The 27,939-nt window shown below is 43.8% G+C and overlaps 1 pseudogene; it reads right to left on the bottom strand.

Moving 5' to 3' along the window:
• Positions 1–9,125: 9,125 nt before the first annotated feature.
• LOC144281214 (syntenin-1 pseudogene) lies at positions 9,126–10,697 on the bottom strand (annotated as a pseudogene).
• Positions 10,698–27,939: the final 17,242 nt, after the last annotated feature.

The raw sequence follows: 27,939 nt of genomic DNA, 5'->3' as shown, positions 1-27,939 counted from the left end.
AAGTGGCATGATAGAGGGATGTAAGAGGAGGTAGAAATCCATTCTGCCTAGAGCAGTGGAGAGAGACTTCAGACAGATGACCTTGCATTGGGCTAGAAGGATGCGTACTATACAACGTGGAGCCATGGTTGGGCTTGACAGGTGTGGAGAGAAAAGTTGGGGGAATTTTAAGGAGTTACAAACTGAGGAAGGCTGGAAAACTTGGTGTCTCGGAAGAATTGTAAGTGGTTCAGCCAAGAAGTGCCTAGTGTGTTTGCGCAGAAGCCAGGCTAAGAAACTTGGGCTTAACTCTGAATTTAATAGGGAACAAAACAGAGGGTTTAAATAGAACCAGAAGATGATCAGATTTGCCTTCTAAAGAGATCACTCTGGCTGCTGGGGATAGATGGAATTCAAGAGGGACAAAATCAAAAGTAGGAAGACTATTTAGGAGGTTCTTGTAAAAGGGTAGGAATGAGCTAAAGAAAGGAGAATGGGTGGGCCCAGGGGAGGGGTATGGATAGAGAGAGAGCAGATTTAGGTAGCTGGGGCTATAGGGTTGGTACTTCTCCCAAGCATTGCTCCATCTGCAGGATTTCCAGCTTTAGGGGATCCCCTGGATTTTATTCCAGAGTGGAGTGACTTTCTCCTCTTGCATCATTTATTCTTTCATGCTTGTCTGGAAGGTAAGATACCATGCTCAGCCTACTGAGGGCTCTATCTGGTACGCTTTAAACCTGGGAATAAACCAACATTTATTGAACCTTGTCCAAGGAACCTACATTTTCTTAACCATTAAAACAATTCTAGAAAGCTTATAAATTTGTTGTTACTTTGCAGATAAGAATTCTGACCTGGGGAGTCTAGAAAGATGCCCAAGTATCTAGAAATATAACGGATTTTTGTATATTGATCTTGTATCTTGCAACCTTGCAAAACTCACTTCCTAATCCTAGTAGCTTTTTGTGGGTGTGTGGATTTCATTGGCTTTTCTATTTAGGTAACCAGCCATCTGCAAATATGGTTTTGCTTCTTTCTTTCCAGTTGAATGCCTTTTTCTTTTCCTGCCTCATTACACTAGTATAAACTACAATATGTGATGTTGAAGAGAAGTAGTGAGAGGGGGACATCCTTGTCTTATTTCTGGTTTTAGGGGAAAAGCATCCAGTCTTTCACCATTCAGTATAATGTGAGCTGTAGGTGTTTCGTAGTTGCACTTTGTCAGATTGGAGAAGCTGCCTTCTATTCCTAGTTTCCTGAGAACACAGCTAGAGAGGGCAGGTGTAGGATTTGAACCCAGTCTCTTAGACACTAAAGCCTGTCTGCTCAGTTCTTATAGCAGCAAAAATGAGTATTTTTTCCCATTTCTTGCCAGCTCATTTTACAAAACGCCATTCCCCCACCCCCTGAAAATATTTTTTTAACTAGGCAATAGGGAGGAACAGATTTCTCAAAGGCTGTTTCATCAGAAACTTGATGAACGTTCTGTGTTGCTCTAATGTACAGGTTCTTATTTCTCATCAGCTAGACTCTTCATTAATTTCATGTAAGTGGTGTAATTAAAGTAACTGTTAATTGGTGTATTACTAAGGTGCCATTATGGTATGTGACAAGCCTTAATTAGCATGTGGTCTGGCACTCAATGTTCTCGACGAATCACTCAGAAACAGAGATCGTTCTCTCAAGAGCAGCACCTAATATGAACAGAAAGGTAGGGCCATTTTAAAGCAATGGGGAAAAAAGGGAGAAAAAATAACTTCCAGTGTGTTTTTTGTCATGAAAGTGATCTCTTGGCTGCCCCACTTAATAATACTCACCATGGTAAAACGGACAAGGCTAGACATCACGTGTTGGGCTCCACTAGCTGCAGAATGATGCACAGTGGAACCATCTCCCATTATCTCAGTAAACACAGACATCTTTTTAACCAATGTGACTGCTCCATAAAAGAGGTGACCTTTAAAAGTGCAGGGACCTCTGTACTTCCTCTACCTGGAATGTTCTGGAAAATTTCTACCCACTTGGAAATGTAGGAGTCACCCAACTTATTCTTTCTTATGTCAACTCATTCTGCATGTAATAAATATTTTCTGAGTACCCACCAAGTGCCTAAGGCTCCAAGGAGGCCAAAAGAGGAATGTGACATGGCCCCGCACTTGAGAAGATCCTGGACACTGGCTGCACACAGCATCCGCAATTCCTTCCACCGGCACTTGTCACACGGCACAGTTACTGGCTTTCTACCATCAGTATCCCTCCAGGATACAGCAGTCCTGGAGGGAGCTCTTACTTTACTTTGTATCCTTGGCCCTCAAACACCTATTACTATACCTGAAATATTAATTAACAGGCTGTTAATATGAATCATTCTGTTTTCTTTCATGGCACTAAGATGGATGGTGGGATGTAGTTGAAAGAATATTCTTTAGAATTTGAATACTTGCCAGCTGCATAAATCTAGATCTATCACTTTATCTTTTTGAGCTTCGATTTTGTTTTCAAAATGGGAATGAAAATAAGTCACATAGTATCAAGATTGATGTGTGGCTCAGATGATGTACTTTATGCAATGACGTGTTAAACTGAAAAGCGCCATTTAAGTTAGTTATTACTAAATTATTAGTTATTAATAAGAAATTGCACCCTGATTATCTTAAGATAATGCCCCAATCACTCAAAAAAAAAAAAACTATTAATTGCCTCATCTTCTGAAAATTTTCCAAAATAGTTGATTTCCACAATCCAAGCTCTTCTACTATCTAACAGCCTATGGATCAGAAAGAAAATCTCTTAGACAAGACTACAGCCAATTTACTAGAGATCTCTATTAAATGCAAACTCATGGATTGTGTTGTTTTTAACATAAACTCAAAACAGATAAATGAGCCATCATTTTGATTCATTGTGAGTCAGTCTATTATTTCTACTACAAAACCAGTATGAATAAGTCATAACCAATAATTACCTGGCTTACACAATTTCAATTTTAATTCAGTTAAAACAATATTATCTGAGGTTGTGCCAAGCACTGAGCTGAGGGTACAAAAGTAAATAGAATCATTTCTTGTTTATAAATTAGTTTGATTTTTAAATATACTCACCTACTACTAATAACGAAATATTGTAGCCAGTGATCACAAGCCTCACTTCCATAATGGTAAAATATTGAGCAACCAGTAAGTAATGGTAACTAAAAACTGAAAAAATATCTTCCAGGTAGGATGTATTCTGGAAAATTCTTTTTTCCACTTAGAACCACAGGTAACCATATAAAAGCTTGTGTGGAAGCAATGATGGAGGGTACAACTGGGCTTTCATATCCTCACAGATCTTGAGGTATTTAGAAGGTCCACAGACAAAGGAATGGGGGGCAAAAAAGAGTTGCTATACTCCTTTGTTTGGGTAAAACACATCTATTATTTAAAGATTAATCTTTGAACATTTGCAAATGGAAAGTCCGAGAGCACTCCACAGGGAGCTTATAAGCAGTGACACGGGAAAGCATTGGTTACAAAATGATGAAAAAGTAGTGTCCAAAGAGAGAGATATGAACCCAGGGCTGCCAAGTTGCACAACTTGAGCGAGCACCATTCACGTTACAGACTCCAGGGAGTGTCATTCATGCATACAGCATCTTGCACAGGCAATGACTGTGGCTCTCAGTAAGAATGTTCTTTACCCAGGCCCTACATTTTGGGATTAGTACCTAATTAACACCAGAACCATATCACAATTGTTCATATGTGTTATTTTATTTATAAGTTAGCATATTTGTGTGTGTATATAATACTCAGTTGTATTAGTAAACTTAGCTAATCTGTGCATAACTCAATCTGTAGACTAAATCAAGTTCTTGAGAACAAAGTCTTTGAGTGTGAAGTTAAACAGACCTACAGATACCATCAAAGATAGAAACCTGAACTGGGTAGACACAAGTGGATTTCCTGGTTGGGTAGGTCAATTACCAAGGTATCATTGAGTTGGTGAAACCATGTCTGGGTCAGCCAAGGTCTAGCCTGTGAAATTGTTGGGAAAAAAATTTCAATATCCTGCAATGTAATTTACAGACACTGCTGAATTTATAAATTAAGAGTTTGTGTATTAGAATGCTTGACACTTTGTCCAATAGCTTCAAAAAAAGCGTATAATTATGATCAAAGGGTTAATGCCTAAGAGTTTTATTCTGATATCAAATTATTCAAAGTCAAGACAAGAGAACTCTATAAATATATTTTGTTATGGCAGCCTCTCCCTGACTCTCAGAAACTTCTCTCGACGAATGTCATTATCCAAGGCTGCAATTTTCAGACTGTGCATGCACAGATAATGGCTATTCACTCACTGCATAACTCCCGGTGAGGAAACAGTCTCAAATCCTCTTTTGAAAAGCTCAACAGGCTAGAAAAAAAAAAAAAAAGATTGAAGACAATAGCTTTTAAGGTCTTTCTAAAAGGGCGTAATTTTCTGGAAGCATCTTCTTTAAACTTGTAAGAATCCCATGTTGCTTCTGCCCTGATAATTCTTTTGAATCCTTTTTGAGTAGGTAGCTGCTTCCACATTCTACTTTGGATGTCAATTGACAGAGTAAATATACATAGACTCAAAATAAATGTTCGGTTTAGCCTCTATTTTTCCACTGAGAAAGGCACATTGGACTTCATCCATTCTTGTAAAAAAATAGTTAATCATGCTTCCTAGGGACCAATGTTTTAGATGCTGAGGATCCGGCACTGAGCCAGGATACAAAGACCCTGCACTCATGAAATTCACGTTCTAGAGGGAAGAAAGGACTAACAACAAGCATATTTCAGGGTGCCTGGGGGGCTCGGTAAGTTAGGTGGAGGACTCTTGGTTTCAGCTGAGGTCATGACGTCGGGGTCCTGAGATCCAGCCCCGCGTTGGGTTCTGCACTCAGCAGGGAGTCTGCTTGAGACTCTCACTCTTTCCCTCTGTCCTTTCCTCCTGCTCATGCTTGCTGTTGCTTTCTCTCTCAAATAAATAAATCTTGGAGGGGGAGATGGGGAGGAAGCTCTTTTAAACAAGTGTATTTCAAAAAAAAAAAAAAAACAAGTGTATTTCAACATGTTAGATGATGAAGGGTTATTAAGAAAAACAGCCAGGGAAGTGGTAGTGGGAGAATGTCTTTAAAAGCATGGTTGTTGGTTTTTTCAAATGAAAGGACACGGGAAAAGTATTTGTAGTACATAAAACTAACAAAGGACCTACATCTAGAACCTATAAAGAAATTCAGAACCCAGTAGTAAGAAGTAGTAACAATCCAATTCAAAAACAAGCAAAAGACTCAACAGACATTTCAGAAAGAAGAGACACACATGGCCAATAAGCACATAAAAAAATATGTCCAGCATCTTTAGTCATCGGGGAAATGTAAATCCATGCTACAGTGAAATATTACTTCAAACCAAGTAACATGGGGAAACATTTTTGACGACTTACAATACCAGGTATTGGCAAGAGTGTGAAGCAGCAAAATTTCATTATTGCTCATTACAGAGTAAAATGGGACAAACTCTTTGGAAACCAGTTTGGCTATTTCTTGTAAAAAATTAAACATCAATTTACCCTATGACCCAGCAATTCCACTTTTAGGTAATTACTCAAGAGGAATGAAAACATCTGTCCAAAGAAAAGACTTGTGAGTGATGTTTATAACAGATTTTTTTCCACTATAATAAAAAACTGGAAAAAAAAAAAAAAAAAAAAAACCTCAGAAGTGTCCCTGAATAGGTAAACAGATAAAGGAACTGTGACTTATGCATACAAAGGAAAAGAACAACTATGATACTCGCAACAAGATAGATGAATCTTAAAATCATTCTGCTGAGGAGGAAGGAAGCCAGGTATAAGAGTCCATACTATCTGACGCTGTTGATCTGAAGTTCTAGAGCAGGTAACATGAATACATGGTGGTAGGAACAAGATCAGAGGTAGCCATGGTGGAGAGAGCGTGAGGGGCCGTGGTGGCTGGGAGTGACCGTGAAAAAGAAAGAAAGGAACATTTTGTGGGAGGGAAGACCCTGTGTGTGTGTGGGGGGGTGGTTTCTGGGGTTCTAGCTCTTGACCTGAGTGATGCGTACACAGGTATTCACTCTAAATGTATTTATGTTGCTCTACATTGATAGTTCTTTCCCCTCCTTTTTGTGTTTGTTATAGTCCACAATTTATTTTTCTTAAGATTTTATGTATTTATTCATGATACACACAGAGAGACAAGCAGAGACATAGGCAGAGGGAGAAGCAGGCTCCCTGTGGGGAGCCTGATGCAGGACTCGATCCCAGGACCCCAGAATCACGACCTGAGCTGAAGGAACCCTCAACCACTGAGCCACCCAGGTGCCCCTATATTCCACAATTTTAAAAAATTGACAAAAAGTTTAAATAGCTTTTTCAGGGTCAAAGAGCTAGTTCCTCACAGGTTCATACAGAGCAGTCTTTCACCAAAACCTCTTTAAGTCTGTGCTAGAGAAGTGTCTGTATTAGGTAATACTAACTAGTTAATACAGAGACCTCTGAGTTAATGCTTATGTTATTCTACCTGTTACTCTTTCTACCGCCTGCTAAATGACTTTCACTCAGGTGTCAGTCTCTCCATTGTTATCTGTCCAAATTCGTTTAAAATAATAAAAGGGATTACATTTTTGCTTTGCAAGAGCCTAGTTTGAAAGTAATAAGCAAAGCAATAGGTATGGTTTCTTCCTCTTTGCATTATTGCTGGGATGGCCCTAAACTCCCAAACAGCTGGATGCTCGTGTCTACTAAAAGGAGCCCAGGTGGCAGAGGAGTCTGCAAAAAAGAAAAACCCAGAGATTTTATCTCACCACATATATTGTTGCCCAATGAAGGAATCTGTTTCAACTTGGATGCTGATCCAGAAGAGACTCATCCAGACAATGGGAACTGGAGTTTAGCAACAGGACTCCTGTCATCAGAACATGAGCAGGACAGGGAGACAGCGAAGTAGATCCCTCCACCCTCAGACTGGAATGAGATAGGATTAAAGAAAGAATTGACACACAAAACTGAAAGAAAAGCCATTCCCTGTTAATTAGAACAAACAAACAACAAACAAGGACTAGCTCCAGGTAGAGTAGACACTGCACAGCCTTCTCAGCAATAGGATGGATGGATTACCTGTGAAAAAATAAATAAGAAGAGAGGTCCTTATATCAAAAGCAATATCCTCCCCCCTGCCCCCAGCCCAAAGGAGTCTAGGACAAGAACAGTGTGGAACTCTAAGAAGAGGAACAGCAGGGGGTAGAAATCATATGGCCCTGGTCACAGAGCCAAGAAGGGTCTTGAATCCAGGGCTTTAAACTCCCAAACCAGCATTCTTCCTCCAGCTCTGACTGCCGCCAAGGTCGTAACAGGACTGGCTGGGATATGGCGGGAGACATGAGCACTACAACATCTCAATGGGCTCTGCAAACAAGGAGCAAAGGCCAGGTTGCTGCCCAGCAGGCGAGATGGTCCAAATGTAGGACAGGTATCTCATGGTGAGTGATGGGGATCACAGGCTGCTAGTGAAGCTTGGAAGCCTCTTAAAGGTAGCTGGGAGTTGGGGAGTGAAGGGATTCACACATGCCACCGCAGAATACATCATCTTGGCATATGGTTATTTTGACCTAAAGGTATTTGAGAAACAGCAGAAATTGAGAGGGTTCTCTGACCTCCCCCTTTCTACCTTACTGCAGGTCCTAAGATTTCCCATGAGAAAAGTGCCTTCCCTCTACTAGGAAGAGAAGAACATTCTTATCACTGGAGACTGGCGTCAATGCCAAAATGGACCTGTACAAACAAACCAACTGAAATGGCCCATATCTTCTATTAGCTTCCTGTATACATTTCCCAGTCACTGTCACACAATTTACTGTCCTCAGTCCAAGCCCTTTTGTCTTTTACATCTCCATGATTTATTATTCTTTGTGGAAAAAAGTATATAAGCCTTTGGCCTAATGCTTCTTCAGGTCTTTGTTTTCCTCTTGAAGATTCCCATGTAATCATACAAATATTAAATAAAACTTGTGTACTTTCCTCCTGTTAATCTCTTATCCATTTAATTTGTAGGCCCAGTCACAGAACCTGAGAGGGTGGAAGGAAGATTTTTCTCCCCTACAGGAACAACTATCCCATGATAACCAATCTTTCTGGTTCTTTCCTGCACAGCTTGGTGCCCAGGAACAATCTCTGGCAGATTATTTCAGTGAGCTAAGCATGTGTATGCAATTAAGATGAAAAACAAGTGCATGTAAAGCCTTCATGGTGTCAGTGAAACTAGAAAATCCTTCTTTTTTTAAAAAAAAAAAAAAGATTTTATTTATGAGAGAGAGGCAGAAACACAGGCAGAGGGAGAAGCAAGCTCCATGCAAGGAGCCTCATGTGGGACTCGATTCCGGGCCTCCAGGATCACACCCTGGGCAGAAGGCGGCACTAAACCGCTGAGCCACCCAGGCTGCCCTAGAAAATCCTTCTTAAAGAGAATGGGACTGGGGACTCCTAGGCGGCTCAGTGGTTGAGCACCTGCTTTCGGCTCAGATTGTGATCCCAGGGTCCTGGGATGGAGTTGGGCTCCTTGCGGGAGCGTGCTTCTCCCTCTGCCTATGTCTCTGACTCTGTTGCTCATGAATAAATAAATAAAATCTTTAAAAAACAAAAACTAAAAAATAATTATTTTTTATTTATATGTATTTAATTAAAATGGAATAGACATAAACCAAAAAGAAAAAAATCAGGATAAAGTGTCACTGCCATTTTGTTTGTAGGGAGGGGTTAGGAAATGGAACAGATTACCTGGGAAACATCCTAAGACAATCTCAAAGAGGGTAGGTTACAGAATTTAAGAGTAAATGACAAAATTAGGTATTATTCCGCTTAACCTACAAATGAATAAAGGAAGTCAAAATAGTTATCCTATTTGGTACAAGAATTTTTACATTTAATACATAGTGATTCATTTCTCAGAAACCAATACCGGTAACTTTTAGAAGAAAGAAATTTCCATTCCACAATGACTAGAAAATCTCAAATGCAACTAAGCAGCTATGCTATATAGCTCAGTATGTATCATTACACAGTTCTGGGCTAGCGTACATTATAGAACTGCATTTTGGGTTTTAGAAAGGCAGCAATAGTTCTATTTTGGCTTTTATTCTAGATGCTTAACACAGTTAAGGCGACAGTTCAAGCATATTAAGTGAAGGTAGTTACAATTTAATGATGACCAACACAATCTCTTACAACCTACATACACTGTATAATGCTTACATGGAATGAAACCAGTGTACTTGGTGTTTCACACACATGCGCACACGCACACCCACAGAACTAAAAAAGCATCAAAAGCAGTCATTCTACATGTATTATGGCAACACATTAAAAACGCAATTATACCACAGAACTAAAGTAATATGAACAGCACTACTTGATATGTAAGATAAAGGTGATTGGTTCTAACACAGAGCCAAGACTGTATCAGTCACTCTAATCATAATGGCTTATAAAAGCATCAGGTTTCCAGTAGAGAAAATCAGTAAATCAGTCCAAAGTTTCACATCTGTAAAACCCGGATAAGGCTACGACAATCTTGAAGTGTGAACAAGATATCCAATCAAAACAGTGAGATTCCCAGCCATAATGTAAGATAGAAAGGTCTTCATCATGCCGCATATGCGCTCTGGCTCCTGGAAAGCATCATGTGCATAATATAAAGTTAAGTTGCCCAAGTAAACTGGAGAAGTTCGGTGAAGTTTCCATTGTGCCATGACTTTTAAACCTCAGGAATGGTGTGATCCATCAGGCTCTTCATAATGCTTGGTGCCATCCGTTTAATAATATGTTCAAAGATAAAAGCAGGCCTGATTGTAATAGTAACTACAGTCTCAGATGTTGACAGTATGTCTGCAATTTGAGAGTCCTTCAGCCCAATGACATTCTGCCCATTGACTTCACAGATGTTAAGTTCTGTGAGAAGACCATTTCTGGCTGCAGAACTATCTTTCACTATGGATGTTATCTTTCCATTTTTAAAGATAAAACCAACATGTCCAGTACTATCCTTACGCATGGTAACTGTCCGTTCAAAGGGCCTGTCACGAACAGTCATAGTAGTCTTCTCTCCAAAAGCCTGTTTGAGCACCTTGTGAGCTTTATCAGAGCTCCAGCCTGCACAGTTTTCCCCATTGATCTGGAGTACTTGGTCCCCAAATCTCAGACCAACCAACGAGGCTGGAGAATTTGCCTGGACCAGCTGAACAAATATACCATTATCTATTGATTTAAGCCTGAGTCCAATTTTTCCATCTTGATCCTTGCACAAAATGACTTCACGAATCCCTTGCTTAATTTCTGCTCTACGAATTCCAACATCATTACCAGTTACAGGAGCTACCATATAGTTCATACTGGAAGGTCTTGCTACCAACTGCCCCTGAACTGATGCTCCAGGGGCCAAGGCCATATTTGCACGGATTTCTTCATCATTTAAACTCAGGCCCATGTACTGGGACAGCTCCAGATATAGTTTAGGATAGAGATTTCCATCTTGAGAGATGGGAGCAGAAGCTTCAGACAAAATTGCTGGGTTGGCAGGGTTTGCAGAAAAGGCAGTTTGAGCCTGAAGAACTTTGTCTACCTTCAGGTCTTCAAGAGATGGGTAGAGAGACATTTTTGCAGGATTTTTCTCGGTTGCAGGACCCGCTGCCACCTCCCTAAAAAAATAATTATAAAAAAGGACTGTTGACGTTCTCTAAGTTTGTATTTGGTGAGCTCTTCAGGGTCAGTTATCACTTATCTGAGGACTATGCAGTCACAACCATAACTGCTTGGTTATCCCAGAGGGATGAATGCAAACTGTCATACGAATTGCACTTTGCAGGGTTCTCACATCTCCTCTCTCACTCCCATCATTGTGGTTTTTTGGGAAGAATCAGACTGTCACACCATTGATAATGGGAACAGACCCAGGCAGCAAGAGCAAGGTGACTCCACCAGCTGATTCTCCAATCGTTTACCAAGTACCTATTCATTATGGAAGACTTCACACACATCATTTGGTTCAACCCTCACAACACCCTAAGAAGTAGAAACTACCCTCATTTTAGAATTACACTTCAGTCTAAAATGTATATGCAGAAGCACAGGCCAAGAATATCCCAGACAATTTTGAAGATGATGAACAAAGTGAGGGAGATGGCAAATCTTATCAGATAGAGACATATATTAACCATGCTAATAAAGACAATGTAGTGTCCATTCAAAAATAGTTAGGCTGATTTTTGAGCAGACAAGAGTAGACTGATGAGCCAGGACCAGACCCACACAGACAAAGAACTGGACTGATGACAGAGCAGGCATTGCAAGCCAAAGGAGAAAGGATGGAATTATAATAAATGGTGTTGGGATGATTGATTGATTACCTGTATGGCAAATATGATATTAGACCCCTTACCTCACACCATACACAAATTCAATTCCAAGTGAAGTAAAGATATAACTAGCAATGATAAATCTATAAAATATTTAGAAGGGAAGTTCAAGAGAGTATATTTTTTATCTAAAAAAAGGAAAGAAAGGCTCATCTGGCTGGCTCAGTCAGGAGAGCACATGACTCTTGGTCTTGGAGTTGTAAGTTTGAATGCCACACGGTGTGTAAAAATTACTAAGAAATAAAATCTTTAAAAAAGTAAATAAAAATAAAAAGGAAAGAATTTCTTTGAACAAACCACAAGATATACATATAACAAAATGTGCAAATCATAAAGAAAAAGGTAAATCAATCTGATTATATAAGGTGTAAAATTTCTATTCAAAGGACACCGTAAAGAGAAAACAAAGACTCTCAAAACTTAGGGGAAAATGCCACAAACTTGGAGAATTCATTTCTAACAGATAAAGCATTAATTATTATCTCCACAATAAAATAAACCCCATTGAAAATTTGGCAAAAGACTTCGAGGCACCTTACCTACCAAGACTCTTCTATAATCAATAAAGATACCAAAAGATGCTCAGTTTGATTACCAGTTAGGAAAAGCAATTCTCAATCATAATGAAATACTTTTCACACCTGCCAGAGCAGCAGAAATTAAAGTCTGAAAATATCAATTGTTGGGGAAGTTGGAGCAGCCAGGATATTTATGTGCTGATGGTGGGGGGATGAACTGGTCCAATCACATTGGAAAGTAACTTGGCATCCCATGACAAGTGTCTTCATAGACTCCCATGGTTCTTTTAGGTGAATACCCTAAAAAAACTCTTCCAGCTGTGCGCATAGAGACACTAAAATGAGTGGTCAGGGCAGCATTGTTTGTAGTAGCAAAACCGGAAGCAATCCAAAGTCTGTCAATAAGGACTAGTTAAATTCATGACGTACTAGTACAACAGAGTAGCGTGCATGGTGCATGTTTCTGTTTACATAAAGTTCTAAGTCATGGAAGCAAGGTATTGTGTAAGGACACAAACATATGTGGCAAAACTCCAAAGAAAATCAAGACAGCGCCGAAACGAACATTTGGAGGGGAAGGAAACTCTGAGGTGGGAGGAAATGGGGCCAGACTGTGGACCGGCACACAGGGTTCTTCAAAAACACTGATCCAGGTGTGAGGTGGGCAAGGCTGTATACTGTGGTGGTGTTCGTAATAGCAAAAGAAGAGAAATCACCTGAAAGGAATGAATTAAATGAATTATGATATATCCCTACAATGAAATAATATATAATCATAAAAAAAGAATAAAGGAGTTTATTCTATGAGCCCATATGGAAAAATCTCAGCTCCAAATGGGTGACAAATTAGGAACATGCAGCAAGTATACTGGGTGGGATGTACAAGAGCCAGATGACACTGGTCACATCTGGGAAGGAAGGAGGTGAGTGAAAAGCTTATGCTTTAGGCCAAATGAATAAAATATCTAATTCTAAACTTAAAAATTTTAAGTGCTACATAATTTATGTGAAATTATACGTTATTCAGAACTTACTTGCAAACACTCCGGCAAGTTGAAAAATAAGAGTCTAAACAGATGAGAGAAGATGAGCACAATGTTGATAATGTTGAAGTGAGGTCGTGGATGAATGAAGGGATGTGTGTCTTTGAAATGTTCTATAACAAAAATTATGTAAAGAGACCTGCAGAGTTCGGGTCAGAGCTCCAACTGAGCCCACATGTTGAAATCCTCTCCATCTCCAGATCCCACAAAAATAACATGAAATGCATTTTGAAGCTATATTCACAACGTAGCTTGTCATTTAAAATTCAGTCAGCAACAGCAAAGCCAGAATCAACCTACAGAGATGGTCTTACACGTTCTCGCATCGCCACCCGAAGTGAAGTTATGCAGCAGGAGCCCAGAATCCAAAGCTAGACGACCCTTAGGAGGGATTTATTACATTTGGGGACCAAGGCTGGTTGGTTAAGCACTTCCATTTGGTCTCCTCCACTTGCAGATGGAAGAGGTAGGGTGGGGTGAGGGAAGGACGCATGGGTTCCACCTGTCCTGGTCTGAGATCAGGTGTCTCTTTCTCAGGGGTGACTTGACTGAATTCTGAGGGCTGAGGAAGTATACATATTCTGGAAGAGAGGCCACCTGTCCAAATTGAGATAGATCACATCTTTAATACCCGAAGACTTGAAATGATCCATAATTCCAGAGGTAGGGGAATAACTGAATGAGCTCTGATCTATCCGTGCAGTGGAGTGTTATGGGATGGAATAAGAAGTATCAACACTGACATAGAGACCTCTCTAGAATATGTTACTGAGTGAAAAGCCAAATGAAGAAAAGTACATGGTGCTATTACTTATCAGGGGATGGAGTGAGTGCTTCGAGCGTAGATACTAATTCACTGGCCCATGGTTTGTTTGTTTGTTTGTTTGTGTTTTTAAATGGAAGAAATAATATAAAAGAGATGAAAATGGCTACCTGTTGGGGCAGGAGGAAGTGGGGAGGGAACTCTGAGGAGGGTGACACTGAGGGAAGGTACACTTCTCTGGACAGACCTCGTTTTGCCCCAACTACCTGGTGCCCATCTTCACCACCTTCCTCCACCCTCTTTGCCCAGGGCTGGCTTCCAGATTCTGCTCCTGGCTCCTGGAACTCTGCCTCTCTGTGAGGAATTTGGCTTTGCTGACTTTCTTGATTGCATGGCCTTGATCACTGCTGCATTGTCCCCGGCCCCCCAAGCCACTACCCCCAATTCCCACAGGGATGGTGGTCTCATTCCAGCCCCATCTCCCATGCTGACCTACAAATGAAGCAAACTCAGATGTTGCTGACCATCCCAGCTGTTGACCTGAGTGCAACCAATATGCACAGAACAGCTTCATGGGCCAGAAAAACTGGGTCCCATCACTGGGTGGTGTGTGGCTCTGAGGTGGTCCCAAGATCCTTGCCAGGCCTTTTATAGTTGAATTTGTCTCTTCTAGGAAGAGTGTACCAGCATGCTTATGGCCAGCTCCACTCATTAGGGAGCAACTGGTTGGCATTTAGGGCTCAGAGGGAGGAGGCCAGGAAGGTCAGAGTGCACTGGGTCACCAGGCCTAGGGCTCAGACAATTAGAGTGCAGGAAATGCGTGCATGCGTATGCGTGCATGGGTGTGTGTGCGTGTGCAACAGAAGCAGAGAAAAATTGTTCAAAAGCTTTAAAGAAAGCTTCCTCTTCCCCACCATAAAGAGCAAAAGATACTCAGAATTACAATTGTGGCAGAGACTGCATTTCTCAGACGCCTTGCCTCTAGATGGGGCCACATGACAGTGCTCACCAGTGGAACGTGCATGAGGGATGTGGGTCACCTCTGGGCCAAGGAGGCTAAGGGCAGGGATCTCTTCTTATTCCCCTTTGCCTTCCAGGGCCGGACGCCTACGAGCATGTTGGAAGCCACATATTACAGGTCCTGAAGATAGAGCCTGACTGTTGAATGGGCACTTGCAGGAAAACCACCAGGAACACCCATTTTAGACCTGACATGGGTGAGAAGCAAAACAAAACAAGACAAAACGCTCTACTTGATTTGAGTCATTGTACGTTTTTCGGTTGATTTGTCATAGCAGCTGGCTTCACCTAAGGTAATACACACAGATTTCCCAGCAGAGACACATTCAAAATCTGAACCCCAAAAGAAGAGTGTGGGTTTCCCCCAGTGAGTCCCTTTATCAGCCAACAGCAGACGGTGTGCACAGGGCTTGGTGGCTCACGTGTCACCTTGCCTTCCATCTCCCCATTTTACTCTCCCAGTAACATGGGGGCAAGGCAGGGCAGCGGGTACTGTTCCTGTTTTTCAGAGCACAAAACACTGAAGCTCACATGGGTGAAGTGTCCTGTCCTCCCTCTTTTCCCTGGGCCAGAAAGCAGCAGCCACACAGTTGTGCTAACCCCAAAGGGCTCACGAGTGCCCCAGTAATCAGTGTGCGCTTTCTCGAAACCACGCTTCGTGAGAAAGTGGAGCTGGCTCTTCGGATGGGACGGGACTTCATGACTCGGCTTGGAGATTGGGCCTCATCATCCACGGGCACAGGAGAAGCCGCCTGGGGGATGGCAGGGTGTCTGTGGGAGGAAATCACGGAAACCTCCCAGAACCCAACGTCTGTTTTCACACCAGCTGCAAAGTGCAAAATGATATTAAATTGTCAACATCTCTCCCCTGGTCTAAAGAATCTGAAATCCAATCTGTGCCTGTCTGTCATCAGATCTGCTGTGTGGCCGGGGGGTCATAACCCAGAATCTCATGCGCCTAGAGCTGACTCCACTGTGTCCAGGCTTTGGAACCTGTCATGTCCCCCCCCCCCCACTTGTCATGACCCTCGGCTTTCTCCCGTGTAGAGCTGACACTTCAGGCCTGGGAGGTTTGCACCCACGATTTTAAAATATCGGTGTAAAACTGTTTTGTAAGCTGTGACGGATGCTTATTCCTACCACGATTATTACTATAGTGGCCCCAGACTGCTCCCACTGTGTGAAATCTCAGAGGATGTTGGTGCCTCTTCTCATCCTATATGATTGCTTATCATCTCCCGATGGCCAATTGCCCTTCCCAAAACTAGCCATGTTTTCAGTCCCCCATAGCCTTCTGGAATTTTGCCACTCCCAGTCAAGTGGTCGAATTTATTTCACCTTGAAGGTGAGTGGGGTGCTGTGACTGTCCTTGCTGAGTAGAACGTCGCAGAAGCAATGCCATAGGATTTTGGAGCTGGTAAGAGGCAGTGTGGTGTCTCCTAGGACCCCTGGTGATGCCTGTCTTTGAAATCAGCTGTGATGAGATGAGCACTGGGTGTTATGCTATATGTTGGCAAATTGAACTCCAATATAAATAAATAAATAAATAAAATAAAATAAAATAAAATAAAATAAAATAATCAGCTGTGAGGGAGCCCGAAGTAGCCCACAGAGGAGTCCACCTGAAGAAGCCCATGGAAGGGGACAGAGCCCCCCCGCCCCCCCCTCCCCCCCCCCCCCCCGCCGACAATAACCAGCATCAACCACCAGACAGGTAAGGGAACAAATCTTTTCGATGATCCCAGACCCTGGACTTTGAGTCTCCCAGTTGACACTTCACTGAGCAGAGACAAGTTGTCCTTGTCTCAACTCTCAACCTACAGAATCAATGAGCGTGATCGATGGTTGCTTTGCACTGCCAAGTTTTGGAGGAGTATTTGGAGGAGCCATTGTACCCGGGAGCTTTCCCCACTAGACCACAGACCTCTTCGGGAGGGAGACTGTCTCATGTGCTTCCTCTTTAGCAAGCTGAGCCGAGGACTCAGTAAATCGTGGTAGACGGTTCCTTCTTTAAGGACGCTTCCACCTTTTCCATCATTGTGGAAAGTCTCTGTGCTCCATGAGGCCAGGACCTCTGAGGTGTGCACAGGTGTTTATTCGCTCGCTGAATATGTAATGGGCCAGAGGGCCGTGCTGGAGATAAGGCAGTGAGCACACCAGACACGGCCATGGCCCACACGGGGCTTCCAGTGTGGTTGGGAGCGGAAGGGGACAGGATATAAGCAAAAGGGGATACGCAATTATTCTAAGTTGTGATGCATGCTACAGAAGGAAACACACAGAGGGAAAGTGGTGAATGGCCCCAAAAGGAGGGACCTGCTTGGTTGAGACAGGGGAGGATGGTGAGCAAATGCCTCTCTGAAGATGGGCATGGGTGATGGGAAGAACATTCTAGGTGGAGGGAACAATGCATGCAAAGTCCTCCACGCGGGGGAGAGCCAGGAATGTTGGGGGAAATGCAAGACGAGTGTGATGGGGTGTGGAAGCCGGCGAGGAGAGACAGGCAGGCCTCGGAAAGCTACCTGGGCTTTCCTCTAGAGGGCATGGGTCAGGTCCCCGGGGAGGACAGCCCTCAGGTATGCAATGAACTCCAGCATCAGGCTAGGGCGCCAGTGCGTGCGTCCTTGGGCTCCGAGCTACTGGGGTAGTGGCCGGTTTGTGACTCTCTCTGTCTCTCTCTCTCTGTCTCTCTCTCTCACATGCACACACACAGAGCACACCCACACAATATCAGCCAAAACCAGATAAATAAGAATTAACGAGCTCCTGAACAACCCTTTACTGTTCAAAACTCCTCTTGGCCTCACCGAGCCCACTCTTACCTGGCCCCCAGTTCTGGCAGCCCTGGTTCTCCGCTTGCTGAGCTGTTAGCAGCAGCAGACTAGGAGGGATTCCTGGAGGCAGCCACGAGCGGCCCAGGCTCACCTGCCCTGAGTAAGAGAGGAAGCCAAGAGGTTGGGGCAGGGTGGTGGGAGCAAGCAGCCCGACCCCCGGGTGCCTGTCTCTGCCAGCACCCGGACATGCTCTTGGTTTCATTAGCCCCGTGTCCCTGGGTTAAGAAAGAAAGGCCATTTGCAGCATTCTAATATTTTTCAATAAAAATCTTTTACGAGAGCATGTATAACCAACATACGGTGTCCAACATACTGTAGAATCATTTCTATTAAATATTCAGAATACAATTTTAGTGTTTAAAGGGACATTAGGGACGCCTGGGTGGCTCAGCGGTTGAGCACCTGCCCCTGGCTCAGGGCATGATCTATGGTCTCAGGATTGAGTCCCACATCAGGCCTGGAGCCTGCTTCTCCCTGGAGCCTGGAGCCTGCTTCTCCCTCTGCCTATGTCTCTAGCCTTTCTCTCTGTGTCTTTCATGAATAAATAAATAAAATCTTAAATAAAATAAATAAAATAAAGGGACATTAACGATGATGACGGGCGTTTGTGTCTTACGCCAGCTGCGGTTTGCCAGGCACCCTGGTTACCCATTCAATCTTCATGACGGACACTAGCTTTCTAGACATGTCGCCCACGTGACACCATCACCCCTCTTTCGCAGCACGCATCCTCCACAGTCTGCCCGCTGTTCCAAGGCTCGTGGCCAGAGCTTCCAGGTAAGTGCCCTCGCGGATGTACGCCACTGTTTGCTTCTTACCCATCATGAACCCACCGAGTAAAATCCACATTGTGCATCAGCAGGAGCAGGGAGCAGCTGCATGAGACCCAAGACAGGGCGGCCCACCGTGACCCGGAGCTGCAGGGGAAGTCGGGAGTGGGAAAGGCAGGGTGGTCAAGTGGCCCCAGGCTGGCAGGAGTAGGGGCCCGGGCTCTGCCCTTCATAGGCTGTGTGGCAGTCCGTCGGCTGTCTCCTGAGTGTGGTCCCCTTCCCATCTGTTGCTGCCTGGATTGTGTTTTCCCACGCCCAGGCCTGCCCAAGTTGTCACCAGCTGTGACCAGCTGGCAGCCAGTTGTTAGCCGTCGGCTGCTCTCCCTGCACGTGACCGCAGCCCCTTCGTCCGCCAGAGCCCAGAAGAGCTTTGCAACAGGCAGCCTGGGGGACCGACGGCATCCCAGACCTGAGCACCCCGCAGGCAGGGGGAGACCCAGGTGAGAGACAGACACACAGCCAGAGAGATGCCACCCAGACAAACAGGAACAGAGTCGGAGGGTGGGAATCCAGAGTCGGAGGGTGGCCACAAGGGAGGAGCAGGGAGATGGTTACTAGAAAGCAGGGACACACACACGATGGGCAGACAAAGAAGAATCGTTTCCAGCCACTGACCATGGTTCCCGGGAGGCAGAAGCTCCAGGAGCGTCGCTGGGGCCTCCTCAGCCAGCTGCCCAGAGTGCGTCCATGCCCAGACCAGGAGCCTCGACCTCCCCACGAGCAGTGGGACCAGCAGAGTCCCCGGCCCAGCCCAGGCCCACCCACCCATCGGACTGCGCATTTCTTTTTCTTTTTTTTTTTTTTTTTAAGATTTTATTTATTTATTCATGATACTCACAGAGAGAGAGAGAGAGAGAGAGAGGCAGAGACACAGGCAGAGGGAGAAGCAGGCTCCATGCACCGGGAGCCCGATGTGGGATTCGATCCTGGGTCTCCAGGATCGCGCCCTGGGCCAAAGGCAGGCGCCAAACCGCTGCGCCACCCAGGGATCCCCGCACTGTGCATTTCGACAAGAGTCCCGGGTGACCTGTGTGCACGTGAGGCATGAGAAGTGTAGCTGTGACTCGCTGCGCGGGCGTCTCAGTGGCAGGAAGTTTGGGGCTGACAGGCCAGTGTGCCCGTCCACTCATGTGCTGCGAGCCGAGTTTGGGAGGACGGGAGGAGCAGCAGGGAGCACCTGTCCTCGGGAAGAGGGCCCTGCGGCCTGCGCACAGCCGGCTCAGCCGCCCACCCTGGCCCAGGTCTCGGCCTTCGCCCCTGCCGGCCCCTCCACCTCCTAGGCCGCTCCTCCCTCTGCCAGGTGGTCCCACATGTCGCCTCCTTCAAGGCCTGTCTCAGGTAGGAGATCTTGGGGACACCTCCTCCCCTCACCCCTCCTAAGCAGAGCCAGAATAGCGACAGCCGCCAACCCTCTGGACATTCCCATACTCCCCGGCTGTCTGGCTGATTGCTCTCCCTTGACTCAGTAGAGCTGAGTTGAGTGCTTTTATCACACCCACCTCGCAGGTGGAAACGGTGAGCTTAGAGGGCTACCTGTCTTCATTCAACATGCTTAGAGGACACCAAGTGCCATATGTGCCTAGGTGGGCCACCGGCTGGTCTACGAGGCCCTGCATCGTTGGGCTTCTGGGCCTGGATGGTGACCCCCGGAGGGGGAGGCAAGCCAAGCCCAGAGGAGGGAGCAGGAGCCCACAAAATCTCAGCTGCCTCACCAGAGATAAGGGTGCTTTGTGCTCCAGGCTATTTCCAAAACCAAGGAATTCCATTCAGGCCTATAGGCAGATGGCTGCCTCCCCGGGCGCTGCACAGTTGCCTCCGAAACATCAAGAATGACTATTATTACTTATTAATGAACTCAGGATCTGCTTGTTCCACAAACAGGGGTCTTCCTTCTGTCCAGCTCCCAGCCCCCAGCCCCCCAAGGGCCCTCCCTGGCCATAGCCTGTCACAACAACATTGGACAGGGCGTGGGGAGGTCCCCCACTGGAGGCTGTGAGGGTGGCTCTGGACAGGGGCAGGAAAGAGGGGCCATCCAGGGACACCCCCAGCTCTGGGGCCCCCAGACCTGGCGTGGAGAGAGAAGATACCACCTTATCCACCTATCAGCTGGGTCTCCCGGGGCAACTGACCTCACCACTCTGGAAGTCAGTTTTTGGACTGTAAATCGGGACAATGGTCCCTACGCTGCCTATCTAGAGGATTGGGGGAATCTGAAGAATGTGCAGGTTCCATAAAGTGCTACAGAGATGGCGGGACAGCTACCCTTCCAGTGATCAGGGCAGGAACAGCCCCTGCTAGAGAAAACCACTTCTGGCTTTTATTTTGGAGATTTTATTTTGGAGACTAAGCTATTGCTCAGGGAGCACAATTTGCAGTATGCCGATCACTGTTCCCATTTAAAAAAAAAAAATCTTGTTGGTTGTAGAAGTCTGTACTTTCTTGTTATAAAGAACAGGTGACAAAGGAGTAAGGGCACGCAGTGGTGATAGTAAAATGAAGTCGCTGGCTCGCCAGACCGCTGGAATGGAACACAAGGATTGCTTGAGAGCTATAAATATTTGATAGTGGAAGACTTTTTCTTACTGATGTTTCTGTGGGAAAAAGAACTATTTTTGCTGGTCTGAAACCCTCATGAAAATAATTCCTTTTAGCACATGGCTTCTGAGATTTCATATGAATGTAATGGTCATGCTCCAGCAGGATGGCCTGCTTGGAATCCTTACCAAGCGCTAAGCTTTTCTCTTCTATTTTATCCTTTCAACTGTGGCATGACATCATGATCATCTCCATTTTCCAGGTAAGAAAACTGAGGCCCAGGGAGGAGAAGTCGCTTAGCTAAGGTTGCATAGTTGGTAGCAAGGAAGGAATATGAAGACAGGGCTTTGGGTCTCCAAAGTCTTATTTTTTCTGCTGCAATCCTCGACCCGTCTTCCTCAATGTGAGAGGTTCCCTACGTGGCTCGGGCCCATAACCACCAGATGACTAGGACTTGCAGAGGCGAGAGCCTCTTGTAAACTGTGAAGCCCTACACATAGGTCAGAACGTCTTACATCAAAGCTCTAATTTATTACAAGTAATTTAGAGTTTGTTATTTCCTCCAACGAAGCTTTGCTTTTACAGAAGGAACCACCACAGGGATCCTGGAATAATGAGCATTTAAAATATTACTAAACACAACTTTCCAGGAGCACAATCTGCTGAAGGGAAGCGAGGCACACTTCTGGCTGGGAGGTGAAATCTCTGGAGCTGTAGGATTTTGCAAGGGCAAGAGGAGCTCAGCTGAGGCCTCTTCACGAGGACAAATGCTTTTTGGTCAGACCAACTTGTTCACAGCCCTGGAGCAACCAACTAATTTTTTTTTTTAACCAACATTATTATTTATCATCATTATGCATATAGTGACTTACGTTTATGATAGAGCCTGAGACAGTTATTATTTCCAATGAGGCTCAAAAAGGCTTAATAACCTGTCCAGGGTGATAAAACAAGCATCACTCGATAGTAATGCACAGCCATACGGTCCAGCAACCCCACCTCCGGGTATAGCCACAAAAGAATTGAAAGCTGGAACTTAAACAAATACTTGCATACCCATGTTCATAGCAGCATCATTCATGATAGCCAAGTGGTAGGGAAAACCCCCCAAATATCCATCCAGAAATGAATAGATAAACAAAATATGGTATGTACATTACGATGAAATATCGGTCAGCCTCGAAAAGTTCAGAAATTCTCAGGACGCCCGGGTGGCTCAATGGTTGAGCATCTGCCTTCAGCTCAGGGCGTGATCCTGGAGACCCAGGATTGAGTCCCGCGTCGGGCTCCATGCATGGAGCCTGCTTCTCTCTATGCCTATGTCTCTGCCTCTCTCCCTCTGTGTCTCTCATGAATAAATAAATAAATAAATCTTTTAAAAAAAAAGGTTAAGAAATTCTCACACAGGCTACCACCTGAACAAATGTTGAAGATGGTCTGCTAAGTAAAAATAAGCCGGACATGAAAGAACGAATATTGTGTGACTCTACTTAGATGAGGTTCCTAGAGTCATCAAATTCAGAGGGACTTAAAGTAAAATGTTGGTTGCCAGGGGCTGGGGGAAGGAGGTAAAAATGGGACATGAATGTTTAACGAATATGGAGTTTCTATTTGTAGTAATGAAGGGTTTGGGAGACGGAGGGCAGTGATGGTTGCCCAACAAGGTGAATGCACTTAATGCCACTGCACTGTATACACTTAATGCCAAAAATGGCTCAAATGGAGCATCCTGTTTACATTTTAGGTTATATGTATTTTACTACAATTAAAAAGCAGAATCAATGCACAAACGAAGTAACAACGATGGTTGCCATTTATTGAGTACCCGATACATAGCAATACAACCTCAGGAAATAGTTATTACCCTTCCAATTCTAAGATGAAGAAATTGAAGTTCCGAGCACTTTGGGACTACCCTCAAAGTCATAAAGCAGAGAAATACAGCTGGGATTTAAAACCAGGTTTTGTAATGATCTCTCTCTCTGGCTTCTCTGTGCTGTCTCCTGTCCTCTGAAAACGTTAGCACCCTCTGTGTGGCCTTTGATAAAAAGATTTTTTTTTTTCACAGAAAACTATCAGCAAAAGGTATTTAGGCTCGGATGATTGTTAGGAGCTGCCTCTGGCACCAATGCGTGTAGGTTGGGGTTCATTCCTTTCCATGCTGCACCTCACCTTCCCCATCAGGCAAACTGGTGGCTGGCCCGCAAGGGCACATCCAAGACCTTCATTCCCACCCACACTCTCTCACACCACACAGCCTCTCAGACGGTCATGTCTTTAAAAAGAAGCCAAATCTGTAGGTTGACCAGAAGTCCCATTTTGCTCCAGACAGTTCTGGTTTCTGATTGTTGTCTTTCAAAAGTAGCCTGGTTTGGATGATATGCTCACCCTGCAAATATACTAGCTGGTTTTGTTTGGGCAACAGTTGGCTTCAGACCTCACAGGCAGAGTTGCCTTTTGTAAATTCTTATAACTGTTTGATTTGAAGCCTATGAGGTAAAACCATCCAAAGGCTGTCAAGATTAATACTGCAGGCTTTGTTTTGAAGTCACTTGATGGGGACAGTTATATGCCTCTCTGTTCAAAATTTGCAAGCCAAGATCCCTAATGATTTGTTTCTGTTTCAAAGCTTTAAAAGTCTTTTATTTATTATCTGATAGGGATTTTTCTCTGATTTAAAAAGAAAAAAACAAAAAACAAAAAAAAACACAGGGTACCTGGGTGGCTTAGTGGTTGAGTGTCTGCCTTTGGCTCAGGTCATGATCCCAGGATCCTGGGATCAAGTCCCGAATCATGATCCCTGAAGGTAGGGACTCCTGGGTGGCTCAGCAGTTAAGTGTCTGCCTTCAGCCCAGGGCGTGACCCTGGAGTCCTGAGATTGAGTCCCACGTCGGGCTCCCTGGATGGAGCCTGCTTCTCCCTCTGCCTGTGTCTCTGCCTCTCTCTGTGTGTCTCTCATGAATAAATAAATGAAATCTAAAATAAAATAAAATTTTTTATTTAAAAATTTTTTAAATAAAAATAAAAATTGATCATAAACAAGGTGTCTGGCCTTCTGGACCTAAGTTCCTCCATTCGTGAAACAAGGGGTCCAGCCAGAAAATTATGAAAAGTCCTGCCTGTTCTTACATTGGAAATGAAAGGAAATTGATGGGAATGCTGTAAAATATTAACATGAAAAAATTTAAAATTTTTTAAATAAAAAAATTTTAAATGAAATCTAAAATAAAATTAAAAAATTAAAAAATAATTGAGCACAATTATTGTTTTTTTTAGATCTAAGTTTAGGGCCAGTGCATACAAAATGTCTGACCAAGCAGGATTAGTTGGAAGAGTAACTATTATGAGGTGTTTATGAGTTGATACTGAGAAGAACCACACTTTTATATAAGCAGAGCAAGTCAAAAATTGTGCAGTTAATATTCTTTGGCAATTTGTTGTCACTCTTCAAAATTTTTTAAAATTTCATTGAAAAGCAATATACACTCCTTTTAGATAATGTGAAAAATATAGAAAAATATAAAAAGACAATAATCCCAATACCCAAGACCCCTACTATTACACTTTAACATATATTTCTAGTTATTTTTGTATTCATGGTTGTATCATCTATCCAAAAATAGCACACACCCTACATTCTCTTCTATAACATACTTTTTTCATTTATATGAGAAACTTTCTTTTCTATTTTGTTAAACATATTCTATAAAAATCACTTCGGTAGCTATGTGGTTGTGGTTATCCATTATATGGATGTGTCAAAATTTACTCAATTCTGCCCCTACTGTTGAGTGTTTCTTTCCAATTTTTTTGGTTTTGAAAACCCCAAAAAAACCGAGAATCATTCTTTTGGCTAGAATTTTGTGCACATCTAAATTATTTTTGGGGAATAAATTTTTGGAAATGCATCTACTAGGGAAAAGGGTATGCAGTTCTAAGGCTCTTAATACATATTTCTATCATAGTCACTGGGGAAATTCTAAAACTTCCAAAATAAACCCACACAAAAAACAAGAGGCGTTGAAGGGATAGACATTCTAGATCTCTTCCCCATAATCTACTTCCTCTGTGCCTCATTAATAGTTCCAAACCCAACTGGCCACCCTTTTCTAGTGCCCTCAGTGTCCCAAGATGATTGGTTGAGCTACAGAGGGAAAAATCCAAGACAAGGAGATTGGACACCTGGCTTCTGATCCTGGTTTAATTGTACTGCACCAGTTTTGATCATAAACAAGGTGTCTGGCCTTCTGGACCTAAGTTCCTCCATTCATGAAACAAGGGGTCCAGCCAGAAAATTATGAAAAGTCCTTCCTGTTCTTACATTGGAAATGAGAGGAAATTGATGGAAATGCTGTAAAATATTAACATGAACTTCTAACTGATCTTAGCTGGGCCTGCTTCCTTTCCCCTTCATTTCGACCTCCCCGTGTCTCACATCTTCCCCGTGCTTGGCTGCATTTTACCTTCTCTTATTTTACCTTCTCTTATTTTACCCTAAAACTCACCCTTGGACAGGCTTCAGCTGGGTGGCCAACGATGACCAAGCCCTTTTGAGTTGTTAGGAATTAGAAGTAATCTTTCCCCAATGTACTTTTTTTGCCATGGTTTAGAGCCTTTGAAATGCAAATCATTCCAACCTGCAGCTAAGGAAACTGGGCTCCATAGGGCCTCCAACTGACCTCACAGCCCATTCTAAGTCCCAAGTAGGCAGGACTCGGTGGCCTGCTTCCGAAGATCAAAGGGGCATTGTTCATCTAAAGTTCACCACCAGAAAACCTAGATTAGCGAGTAGTCCCACCCCCCTCCCCACATCGACTTTAATATCAAACTTCTGTTAACATAGGCAGGACACAAGGGCTCCGGCCATTGGGTTGGGAGCAGCTCAAGGAGAGAAGCGACTGTGACCTCTCAAAAGGTAACAGGTAATGTTGCCTCTCTGATCTCTCTTGATATAGAGCAAATCAAAGTGGTTAGGAGTGGAGATCCTAGAGTCGGCTGGCCTGTATTTACACAGAAGAGGTGCCAACACATGCACATGGAATAAAAGAAACGAATTCCTACCACCAGGCCTAGGTGATGGGGGATTCGAGTATTTTCAGTGGTGTATCGGCAGCCTCTGCCTTGCTCCTCCTTGAGCTAGTTCTGACCGGTCAATGGAGCGAGTTCTGGCCAGCAGGGTGGATTCTGATCCGCTTGACCGCCGCAGGTTCCCACACTTCCCAGGCTGGTTGTCTGGACCCCTGTCCTCTCTTTCCTGTGCATGCCCCGTGGACACACACATTATCTCCACTCCCTCCTGGAATCCCACTAAAATGATAGTAAAGGAATGCAAAAGGCACAGACCACAAGGACAGAGAGAACAGGAGAAGAGACTACAGCAAACAAGAGATATCCATGAAATTTTAGAAGCTGGAAAACAGAGGGCTTAGTGGTGACTGACTGGCAGATAGAAGAATAATCTGACTTTCTTCAGCAGGTTGAGTATACTAGAGAGCAGACAATAGCAAACAAGACATGTCAACAAATTCCTGACAACGCAGAAACAGATGGACTCATGGTATCTAACTGAGAAGAGAGAAGAAAAGTGAAGCTAACTTCCTTCAGTAGACTGGCTAGAAATAAGCTGACATGAACCCAAAAACTCTGGAAAGGCTCCAAACTGGAGGTCCTAAATTTCTCTGGAGGTGAGGATTCAAAAATGAGGCTAAAAACGAGAGTAGTAGCAAAAAGCCTTCATCAGAGCAACTAGATGCCCAGTTGCCCACCCATCCCCCATGTGCCCATTTTGGCACAATGCTGAAAGTTTACTCCCTAAAGAAGTTGGTTCACAGAGGATATCATGGAGATGCCAGGCACAGCTGAAAATAGGATACTGTTTGGTCTTGAAAGCAAGGGGACAAAGTAAAAAATATATACACTATAAAGTGATAACACCACCTGCTCCGGGGCTTCTATCTCTGCCTGACTCTCCAAATGGTGGCACGCAGCTTTCACCACATCTGCCTCTGTACATTTTGGCAAGAGAAATGGAGAAATTGTCATGGCAGAAATTGATTGATGAAAACAAGAAAGAGAATCTATTAAGTATTGGCATTTGAAAGTTTACCCATAGGCCCAGTCAGGTCCCCTGGTGATCACGTTATAATAAAGCCTATTTGTTAGCAAACTTCATACGTGTGCACAAAGCTACATAAGACCTCAGTCTTAAATAAGGATGTGCAGCCAAAGATCATACCATTTTTGTAGGAAGCTTCTAATATGACACAGGAGCCAGAACAATTTGAAAAAGGGAACCCAGACCAATCAGAAGACACTTATTTAAATTTTAGAAAGTCCAGAGTCCATTTTCAGAGGAAGCACAAAAGAAAATTTCTCAGAATTAAAGGATTTAATTTTTTTTTTAATAGAAAGGGTCCTTCAAGGGCCCAACACAATGTATGAAAAAAGACATGGGGCACGTGGGTGGCTCCATTGGTTAAACATCTGACTTCAGCTCAGATCATGATCCTAGGGTCCTGGGATCAAGCCCCAAGTCAGGCTCTACGGTAAGCAGGGAGTCTGCTTGTCCTCTGTCCTTCCCTCTGCTTGTGCTTTCTCTCTCTCAAACAAATAAATAAAAATCTTTTTTAAAAAAGGCACGTTATTATACACCTTAATAATAGGAGTGTAAAAAGGATATACCAAAAGTTTTAGGGGGAAAAAAAGACAATCAGAAAATTAGAAACTAAAGCACATGAAAACAGTTTGTTAAAAATTCTGAGGGAAAGCATTTTCTTTTTTTTTTTTAATATTTCATTCATTCATTTATTTATTTTGGTTTTAAGATGTTATTTACTTATTTATGAGAGGCACAGAGAGAGAGAGAGGCAGAGACACAGGCAGAGGGAGAGGCAGACTCCACGCAAGGAGCCCGATGTGGGACTTGATCCAGGGACTCCAGGACCACACCCTGGGCCGAAGGCAGACACTTAACCGC

The sequence above is a fragment of the Canis aureus genome, chromosome 12 (genome assembly GCF_053574225.1).
Source record: "Canis aureus isolate CA01 chromosome 12, VMU_Caureus_v.1.0, whole genome shotgun sequence".
NCBI classification, from domain to species: domain Eukaryota; kingdom Metazoa; phylum Chordata; class Mammalia; order Carnivora; family Canidae; genus Canis; species Canis aureus.
This window is presented reverse-complemented; position numbering and strand designations above follow the sequence as displayed.